This window comes from Beta vulgaris, chromosome 8 (assembly GCF_026745355.1).
Source record: "Beta vulgaris subsp. vulgaris cultivar EL10 chromosome 8, EL10.2, whole genome shotgun sequence".
NCBI lineage: Eukaryota > Viridiplantae > Streptophyta > Magnoliopsida > Caryophyllales > Amaranthaceae > Beta > Beta vulgaris.
Window position 1 is genome coordinate 40,064,245 of NC_079209.1, and position 10,606 is coordinate 40,074,850.

Genomic DNA, 10,606 nt, shown 5'->3' on the forward strand with positions numbered 1-10,606 from the left:
AGCATCGAGGGGGAAATACCACCCAAACCTCCAGGGTGGGTCCCTTTTTTGCAGGTTGCTGGTCAGAAGTTTGCATTGGGATTTGAGCCAATCATTGTTGCACAAGTCTCCAGTTTTAGAACCTATCATTGGGAGTTATGATATTTGATTACTAGTTTCATACTACGTAACATTTGGCGCCGTCTGTGGGAAGACGCAACAATGACGGACTGTCACTCATCGAATGTCGCAAGGAACAGAAGTTTTAGAGTTCTAGTGGAAGACACTGTGGATGACGAGAGGCCACCCCGTGGACGGGACCACGGCCATGCTGCCGTCCATCTGGAGGGTAGGACTGTGACTCCAATCATTCAGGAAAACCTTGATCGTCCAGTGACAGCTGGTCACTTGGAGAATGTGTTAAATGATTTCCAGGCCAGAATGGCCGCTGTCATGGAAGAGCAGATTAAGAGCAATATGTTATTCTTTCAGCTAAGTCTAGAAGGAGAGGCAGCAGCGCCACTCAAAGGGAGATCCCAAGAGGGTCGTCCAGGGACTAGTCGGCCACCTCGGCCAGAGTTGACTAGGCCGCTTTCCAAGGGAAAGCAGCCAGCTGTTAGTGACTCCAGGAGGAAGATGGACTGGAGGTTGGTAGTCCGTCCAGGAGACAATATTCCTCCTACTGGCCACAAGATGGAACTGATGCTAGGGAGTATCTGGAAGCCAAGAGGCGGCAGCTCAGCACGTTCAGCCTCTGGTTCCACTCCTTATATGAAGGATCCGTCCTTGAGACTCCCGTCCAGAACAGTGGCGCGAAGCCATGGACCATCAGCTTTTCAGCCCAGGCAAGAGAAAACAGTTTTGCAGCCAATGGTGTATAGGCGTCAGGCTTAGCTAACACCTCTTCTAATCCGGTACTAAAGGAGTATCGCCGGAGCACATACCCATTGAGGGTCAGGTTGGGCACTCCAGATCAATTGGCCAACTCCTTTCTCGGTCAGAATTATGGAGTCCCCTCCTTTCCCAAAGGTTAAGCTCCCAACCATTGAACCTTTTGATGGAACAACAGATCCAGAGATCATCTATCAGCCTAAAGCATCAGATGTATGTCCAAGGGGTGGACGATGCTACTTGGTGTAAGAATTTCCCAGCTACTTGAAGGGAGTAGCAAGAAATGGTTTAACAATTTGCCGCCTAACTCAGTGAACAATTTCACTGAGCTCAGTATCCTGTTCACTAGTCACTTTGTGGCTAACGTCAAGAACAAAAAACAAGCATGCACTTGGGAAAGGTGATTCAGGTCCTAAAGAGGCCTTGAGAGGTTATGTGAAGAGATTCAACCTAGAGGCATTGCAGATCCAAGATCTGAATGCAGGAGTGGCGTTTGACGCCTTCATCAGAGGTTTAAGACCAGGAAGCTTTAAGTTTGATTTGGTCAAGAAAAAAATCACCACTTTGACGGAAGCTTTGAAGGAAGCTGAATCATTCATTCATGCCACGGAGGTTTGTGCTGAGGCAAAGCAGCCAGAGGTGAAGAAGGTGAAGAAGTGTTCACCAAAAAAGAATCCGCCCAAGAAAGCTGAAACTTGGGCAATGACTTCTTTGACCACCTCGTCCAAGAGAAGTAGGCGGTCTGAGCCGGCGGCCTCAGTTGAACCATAGAGTTCAACAAAGATCAATATTCCATTCTATGGAAATAAAGATCAGCATGAGCTAAAGGCGCCGGCCGAAATGAAGACGCCCTATCGTAAAGAGACAAAAGCAAGTATTGTCATTTCACAAGGATTGTGGACATGAAACCAATGAATGCAAGCACTTGAAGAGAGCATTAGAAGATTGGCTCAAAAGGTAAGATGAACAATTACCACCTTCGTCAGGAAGGAAGTTCCAGAAAAGAGATAACCGTCAAGGAAGAAAGATGGACGGGATAGCACGGATGATGATGTAGTAATGGTCATCTCAGGAGGATTTGCGGCTGGAGGCCAACAAATCCGGCCACAAAAACTATTTAAGGGAACTCAGTCAGGTTATGCTCACTAACCAGGCCGAGTCTGATCCTTTCCCAAAATAGTGGTCAGCGAGCTGGACCAGGGAAGATAAGGACGCCGCATGATGACCCCTAGTTGTGGAAATGAAGATTGCCAACCTCAGGGTTAGGCAATTCTGATTGATACCGGAAGCTCTACTGATATAATCAGTGCTGATTGTTTGTCTCGGCTGAAGTTTGATAAAGATGACTTGGTTCCTGTAAATCATCCTATAATCGGTTTTGGCGGAGGGATCATCCATCCCATGGGGACCGTCACTCTACCCGTCAGGGTTGGAGAGAAAGATGCTGCAAGGACGCTCTTTGTGAAATTTTTGGTAGTACGAGACTTGACTGCTTATAATGTCATTCTCGGACGACCTACCTTAAATCACATCAAGGCTGTTATTGTGACCCATTAATGCTAATGAAGTTTGAGTGGATGGGGGAAGATTGGATCTCTCTATGGAGATCAGCAAGCTGCTAGAGAATGCTACCTCACCACTCTTAAACCATCATCATGGAAAGAAAAGGCAGAGCGTCCAAAGGTCCGGGAGGATGATTCGGCCGAGAAGGAAAAGGTCAGATTGTTGAGCTAAAGCAAGAAGTTGAAAAGGTTCAAGAGCTACCTCTCCCTGAGAGCAAGCCGTCCATGCTCTTACCCAGCAAGAAAAGAAAGTGCTTGGCTATTAAAGAGGAGAAGCATTCATCTGAGGAGATCATGGCTATAATGAGTCTGGGACTAGAACGTCCGGAGCCGGTAGAAAGTCCGGTGGAAATTTGTTCAAGGCCAGATCGTCCAGAGAGAACATTGAAAATTGGGTCCGTCCTGAATTCGGAGATCAAGGACGCTTTGATCAAGCTATTAAGAGAATTTGAAGATGTATTTGCCTATACCGTCGAGGAAATGCCTGGGATAGATCCTGAGGTGGCGGTGCATAGGCTAAACATTGAGCCGGGGCAGAAGCCTATTCGGCAGAAGAAGAGGCACTAGGGCCGGCCAGAAATAAGGCCGTTGATGAAGAAGTTCAAAAGCTACTCAAATCTAAGTTCATCCGTGAAACTTATTATCCAGATTGGGTAGCAAATGTTGTGATGGTTCCGAAGCCGAATGGCACATGGAGGATGTGCGTTGATTACACGGATTTAAACAAGGCTTGTCCTAAGGACAGCTTTCCGTTGCCCAAGATCGATCGTCTGGTAGATTCTACAGCAGGTCATGCATTGCTGAGTTTCATGGACGCTTACTCAGGCTTCCACCAGATTCCCATGTGGCCGGACGACCAAGACAAAACCTCCTTCGTTACAGAGAAAGGACTGTATGGATGGCTCCGGATGCCCTTCGGCCTGAGAAATGCGCCAGCCACATTTCAAAGGCTTATCAACACGGTGTTTCAGCCACAACTTGGGAGAAATATGGAAGCTTATATCGACGATATGATCGTCAAAAGTAAAGAAGAAAAGGATCATCTGGACGATTTGAGGGAAACTTTCCTCACTTTGAGGAAGTACAAGTTAAAGCTCAATCCGCATAATGCGTATTCGGCGTAGTAGCTGGAAAATTTCTGGGGTTCTTGGTTGATCAGAGAGGGATTGAGGCTAATCCCGACAAAATTCAGGCTATCATGAATATGACTTCGTCGTCCAAAGTCAAAGAAGTTCAGCGTCTACGGGCTTTTGGCTGCTCTTGGACGGTTTCTTTCAAATCAGGGGACAAATGTCACCATTTCTTTGCAACTATTAAAAAGAATGCCAAGTTTGAATGGACGGAAGAGGCTGAGGTGGCGCTTCAGCAAGTTAAAGATCATCTTCGGCAGCTGCCTAGATTGATCAGTCCGGCCGAGGGAGAAAAATTGTACGTTTACCTGGTCGTGTCTCCATTCGCGGTAAGTGCTGTTCTCTTGGCTGAGAGAGACTCAGTGCAAATACCCGTCTATTTTGTGAGTCATGTATTGAAAGACGCGGAGAGCAGGTATTCGTCCATTGAGAAGTTCGGCCTGGCTCTGTTGATGGCCAGCCGGAAGTTAAGACCTTACTTCTTAGCCCATAGCATTCTTGTTTATACAGATCAGCCACTGAGGCAAGTATTACATAAGATGGATGCATCTGGCCGGATGTTGAAATGGGCCGTTGAGCTCAATATGTTTGACTTAACATTCGAGCCTCGAAAGGCAATCAAAGGGCAAGCTTTAGCTGATTTCATTGTAGAGCTTACCCGGCCTACAGTAGAAAGCGTCCAAGATCCAGCAGAGGGAAAGCGTCATTGAACCCTAATGGTGGACGGATCCTCAACTGCGAACGGATGTGGGGCAGGAATCATCTTTCAATCACCAGAAGGGGATAAGTTTGAGTATGCAATGAAGTTCAAATTCCAGGCTTCAAACAATGAGGCAGAGTATGAAGCTCTCTTAGCCGGCATAAAAATGTGCAAAGCGACTGGAGCCTTGGAGATTGAGGCTAAAACGACTTCTGTTGGTGTCAGTCAAGTAAACGGAGACTTTGAGTGCAAAAAGCGTCCATGAGTAAATATATTAACTTGGTCAACGAGGAGATCAAGTCTTTGAAGAGGTTCGTCCTAGATCAAGTGCCTAGATCTGAAAATCATCAGGCTGATGCTCTTTCTAAGCTGGCTAGCTCGGCCGAAGGAGATGTCCTAGAACAGTCTTCTGGGAGGTCAAGGCGGCCAAGAGCATTGAGGCCGAGAAGTTCGGATTCTCAGCCAGAAAATGAGTGGATGAGCCCATCATTGAATTCAAGAAGACTGGCCGGTTACCTCTTGATCCTGTAGAAGCTAAGTATGTGAAAGCTAGGGACAAGTGGTTTGAGTTGTGGAATGTAACTCTATACAAAAAATCCTACAACCGGCCTCTCCTTAAGTGCATTACCAGAAAAGAGGGATTGGACGTTTTAAAGGAACTGCATGAGGGAGCTTGTGCTTCCCACATTGGAGGAAGAGCGTTGGGAGAAAAGGCTCTCAGGACTGGCTACTTTTGGCCGACCTTGAAAGAGGACGCCTTGCTCTATACCAAGAAATGTGATAGTTGCCAGAAGCATGGCAACATCTATCAGAAGCCGTCCAACTACTTAACTCCAATCCTCTTCCCTCTTCCCTTTGCCAAATGGGGAATGGATATCCTTGGCCCTTTTCCTATTGCTGCCAGCCAGAAAAAGTTCGTAATAGTGGTTGTTAATTACTTTACAAAGTGGGTTGAAGCTGAAGCATTAAGAGGCATTACCGCCAATGACGTCAAAGGGTTCATCTGGAAGAACCTCATTACAAGGTTTGGTATGCCCCAGTCGATCGTCTTTGACAATGCGCAATTCGAAACACCCAAGCTTCGTCAATGGTTGGCCGATCAAGGAATCAAAGCTCACTTTGCTGCAGTGGCTCATCCACAGGCCAATGGGCAAGTTGAGGCTTTTAACAAGATTCTGTCGGCCGGGATCAAAAAGAAGTTAGATAATGCGAGAGGACTTTGGGTAGAAGAATTGCAGCTGGTCTTATGGTCAATAAGGACAACGGCCAAGAACTCCACGGGAGAGACTCCATTCATGCTGGTATATGGCTCTGAGGCTGTCCTTCCTATTGAGATTGAAGAACCAACTTTGAGAGTGATGATGTACTCAGAAGATGCTAACTGGGCAGCTCTTCGGACGGCTTTGGACTTAGTCCCTGAAGTCAGGGGCAATGCATTACTGAGAATGCAGCTATACAAGTTGAGAATGGCAGAAGTTTAACAAAAGAGTTGCAAGGCGTCCAATGAAGCTTGGAGACCTCGTTTTGAGGAAAATGAAAGCGGTCGGCCGAGCCAAAGAGCTAGGAAAGCTTACCCCTAACTGGGAAGGACCCTACAAAATAGTCGAAGTAGTTCAGAATGGCACCTTTCGTCTGGAAGACATGGACGGACGATCCATTCCTAGGACGTGGAATTCTGATACTTTGAAGAAATACTTTGTTTAGGGCATCTTGACAAATTGTAATCTTCTCTTAATGCATTACAATGAAAAAAGTAGAATGTATACATGTACCTTGACTATCCGTCAAGCAAAATTCATATAATACAACTCTACTTCTCTATGACTCTGTTTGATTTATTTGCTTAAGTTATATACTAATCGTCTAAAGCTAACGAACATAACAGAGCAGCAAATGAAAATGCACCTTCTATTAGGAGATCGGCTGAACATGTTATCGTCCTAAAAAAGGATAATTACATATATTGGCCGCTTGTTTGCTTAAAGAGTTTAAACATCTCCTAAACAAGGTCGGCTGGAATTAGGACGCCTTAGTAAAGGTATCCTACCTTCCGTCCAAAAGCCAAAAACTCAGAAATAACAGTCTTAGTAACGGGAACAAGTTATTTCATAATTTAACAAAGATGGACGAGTTGCAATCACTCTTATAAAACGTCCAGGTTATTTAAAAAATTATGGCTTTTTCTCCTTCTTGAACAAAAGAAGGTTATCAAAAACTCCTCGTCCAAGAAGGGGGGCATATAGGGGCATAATTTAGAAATGACTAAGTCTTTGTCCAATGACGAATGTTTGGCCAAGTTTTTGGCCGAACTTAGCAGTTTTTAAATTCACAAGTTTTTCCTTGGGCATCTGGTGAACGTCCAGAAAAGGAACTAAAGGTTCAGGCGAGCTATGTTATGACGAATTGCTTTTGTACTTGGTGTAAATATTCTTATGAAGCAAGGTGACCTTTGCATAAAATTATAGAGCATTGGAGATTGAAAAAGATAATTTTTATAGTTGGAGAAAGGATTACAAACTAGTGTAAGGCAAAAGTACAAGTGGCTCGCGGCCAAAATAAAAAATGAAGAAACTAAGCGTCAGGAGGGGCGTTGTTTTCTTCGTCCTGGGCCTCCACATCATCTTCTTCTTCGTCTTCGGAAGACTCTTGGAAGACGGGGGGTTCTTCCCCTTTGATGTTGGCCTTGTGCAGGCTTTCTTAAAATTCCAGCCGGCGAGCATACCTGGGGATATCCTCTTCCTCGGCCATCATTCCAAAGGCCTGCACGGCCCAGTCCTTCGAAGTGTCTATGACAGTGTTCATAGCCTCCTTGGCCGCATCAACTGTGGCCGTGACTTCGGCTCGGAGGGCTTGGTTTTTAACCTTAAGGACGAGGTTCTCTCGGTAAAACTCGGCAGCCATTGTCATGACTGAGTTTCTCTCGTCCATAAGAAAACGTTCCAAGCACGCTCTCTCGTCCAGCATTTCGGTCAGCCGAAGGAGATAAATTTTATTTTGGGACTCAAGTTCGGCTGACCGTTTTTCCCAAGCTATCTTGGATTGCTGGTGCAACACCTCCTGCTCGGCCATTGAGAACTGAGCATGGTCGGCAGCCGCAGTCACGTCCTGGACGAGCTTCTTATTCTCTTTTCTAAGCTCCCTCGCCCAGTCTTCAGTTATTATGCTGCGAGCAAAGAGCTGAAAAAAGGAGAAAGACAAAAGAGTTAGGACGAATGCTATATAAAAAAATATATATATCTAAGTATAGAAATTAAAACATCCAAGGAAAAATTTACCTCTGCAGCCAGCTGAGACATGTAGCCAACATGCCCTGATGAGGCTCCCCTTAAACCCTTGATGTAAGGTTCAGGAAAGCACTTGAAAAGCTCCAGCTTGAGCTTCTCGCGATCAACCGATGACATCTTCCCAAAGGTTGCGGAAGATTCATCGTCTGAAAGGATGGGAGAGCCGTCGAGGGCTGGTCCCTTCCCTTTATCTGAAAGATTAGACTCGTCAATATTTCTGATTGGAATAACCACGACCTGTTTGTTGGACGGACTCATCGGACGCCCGCCAACCCGCAGTGTTCTAACTATATTTGAGTAATAAGACTCACCAGAAGAACGGGAGGCCGTCCTATAAGCCTCCGGCATCTGCCCTACCAGTTTGGCAACTGGCCCAGTAAAAGCATATCCGTCCAAAGCCGTGTCCGGCTGAGAAGGATTATCCTCGGATCCGTCCACTGGAGCAACCGTCTCAGGCTGCTCAGAATGATTGATCGGGCCAGTGTAAGTAACCATAGCCCTCTCCTCGACGGCTGGAGGAGAATCCTCGGCGGGGATGACTATCTCGACCTTGGGAATCGGCCGAGAAGGCTTCTTCTTCTTGGCCGTAAAGCCTTTGGATTTTTTGGGTGGAGGAGCGTCACCCGTTGCGGCTGGCCTCTTCTTAGATGCCGTTTTCTCCGCCAACGCTTTGGACGTTGGGGCATTTTTCTGAAAAAACCAAGAAAAAAAAAGAATCAGAAGAAGCTGGAACTCGTCCTGAGGTTACCTCAAGGTGCTCTCTCTTAAAGAAGCAAGGCGTCCAAATATTATTTGGACGATCCCCTCTTCCAAGAAGCAAGTCGTCTAGGATGGATTCAAGACAGTTTGCTCTTCGAAGAGGCAAGGCGTCCAGAACTCAGTCAGGACGGTCTGCTCTTCGAAGAAGCAAATCGTCCAGGATGGATTCCGGACGGTTTGTTCTTCGAAGAGGCAAGGTGTCCAGGACCCAGTCAGGACGGTTTGCTCTTCGAAGAGGCAAAGCGTCCAGAATGGATTCAGGACGGTTTCCTCTTCGTTGAAGCAAGGCGTCCAGAAGAATCTAATGATGCTTTACTCCAAAAGGAGTGAACTCGTCCAGAGTAAAAAAAAACAAAAAAAAAAAAGAAGAAGAAAATTTGTACCAGTGTGTCTACCCTTTTTTCAGCACCAGTTTTGCTGAACTCATTCTAGAGGGAGTCGGTGAACTTGGACGCGCTCATATCTCCCTTCCAAGACTTTCTTAGCTTTGCCTTGGTCGAATCTGCATGAGAAGAGAAAGCAGGGTGAGATTCTCAAATTCAGGACGAAGGGGTTTACTTAGTGTTTTTAAAGAATATACCTCTATCCGCGGCCGGCCTCAACCCGGCCGCGACCAAGAAATCGTCAGTGTAAAACATCTCCTTGAAAGGAATCCAGTTGGACGGACCTTTAAAGGAGACGTCATCGATGAAATACTCTGAAATTATAAAGTATTCCATCAGGTGCTCAGCCGAGCTGTTCTCCAGCTCCAGAAAGGACGCTGTTCGTCCTGTGTTGGTAGCACTCCGGCTAGTATAGCGATACCGTCTGGCTACCGCCTCGTTTGGAGCTTGGACGAACAGGAACTCGGCCTTCCAAGCATGCATCTTATACGTTTTGTCCCAAGACGTCATAAAGCCTTGCCGATTGCAAACGCTCACCCAAGCCCCATTAACAGTTTTGGGGACCTTGGAGACATAGTGCATTTGTGAGAAAGCCGCCATGGACGGCTCGACGCCCTTAAGCTCAAAGACGGCTATAAAAGAAATATTTTGCCATGAATTGGGGGCAAGTTAATTGAGTCCTATGTTTTAATAATAAAGAAGCCTAGTGATGAAGGGATGAAGAGGAAAGCAAGTCCGGCATCTAAGGCCAGACGATAAACAGCAAATGCCAGCAGGAGCACTAAGTATAGTGTCCTCCCGGCCAGGAAGAACAAGCCGATACCCCGGCATGGGTATGGCTGAAGAAAGGTGGTCTAGATGGCGACCTACTCGTCCTAACCAGCCACTTTCGGCCAGGATGTATCTAGGGTCAGACAAGGGGCCAGAGCGCCGCCTTATCTCAGAAGAGGTAGTGGATGGCTCGTCTGAGTCGCTACCAGCAGCAGAAGAGCTTTCGGCCTCATTCGACTCATCTGAGGCCACCCTTGGATTTGACGGGTTAGGCTCTGGAGAGCCTTGAACTTCAGACTCCTCCTGGACGAGTCAGGAGACGGTTTTGATTGGCAGGACGAGCGCTCTGGATCTCTCGCTCTCCATCAGCGGGAATCCGTCCAGTTGATTCCTCCTTTCTAAACTAGAGGCCGGCATGTTAACCCCTCTTCTGATACGAGCCGTCTGCTTGACGCGCGCCAGATTACCCTGCACAGGTAAAGACTGGGTCGTCTGACTTTGCCGTCCATGGCTAAAGAAAAAGAATGCATGTCCGGCCGAGATAGGTCCAACTCTAGAAGATGCCGAGGAAGTCAGGCCCTCTGTTCTAGGGTTAGCACCAACCCTTGAGCGGCCGGGATTGTTCGATGAAGAGGACGAATCCATTTTCTTAAAATATGCTTGAAAATATAAAGGAAATGAATGAAGAAATACCTGTAGATGAAAGCTCGGACGAATGTCAAGACGAGTTGAAATCTCGGACGAGCGGAGTAGCAGTTTGCAAAGACTTGGACGGGAGTAGTTTCTCTCTCTAAAAGCTCAGTAAAAATTGCGGAGTCTCTCTCTCTAGAAAATTTCTCAGCAATGTTAAAATGATTCCAGAAACGACAAGGTCACATATTTATAGAGGGGTGAAAATGACCCTCATCCGTAAAAGTAACCGTTGCTCTAGAGTTGACCTGTGGAGACCGGCAAAATGGCGCCTCTTTTTTGAAAAAGAGAGGGCAGTTCCAGGTCGGTTAAAAGAGGAAGATTAACCGTCTTGGCGCCTAGGAAATATAACTCCCTCGTTTAAGGGGCAAATGTTGTAGCCTAAAAATCAACGGCTACCCTTATGGCACGTGGCGCTATCTCAGCCCTACATGTGGCATCTGTTTAGGCCAAGGAA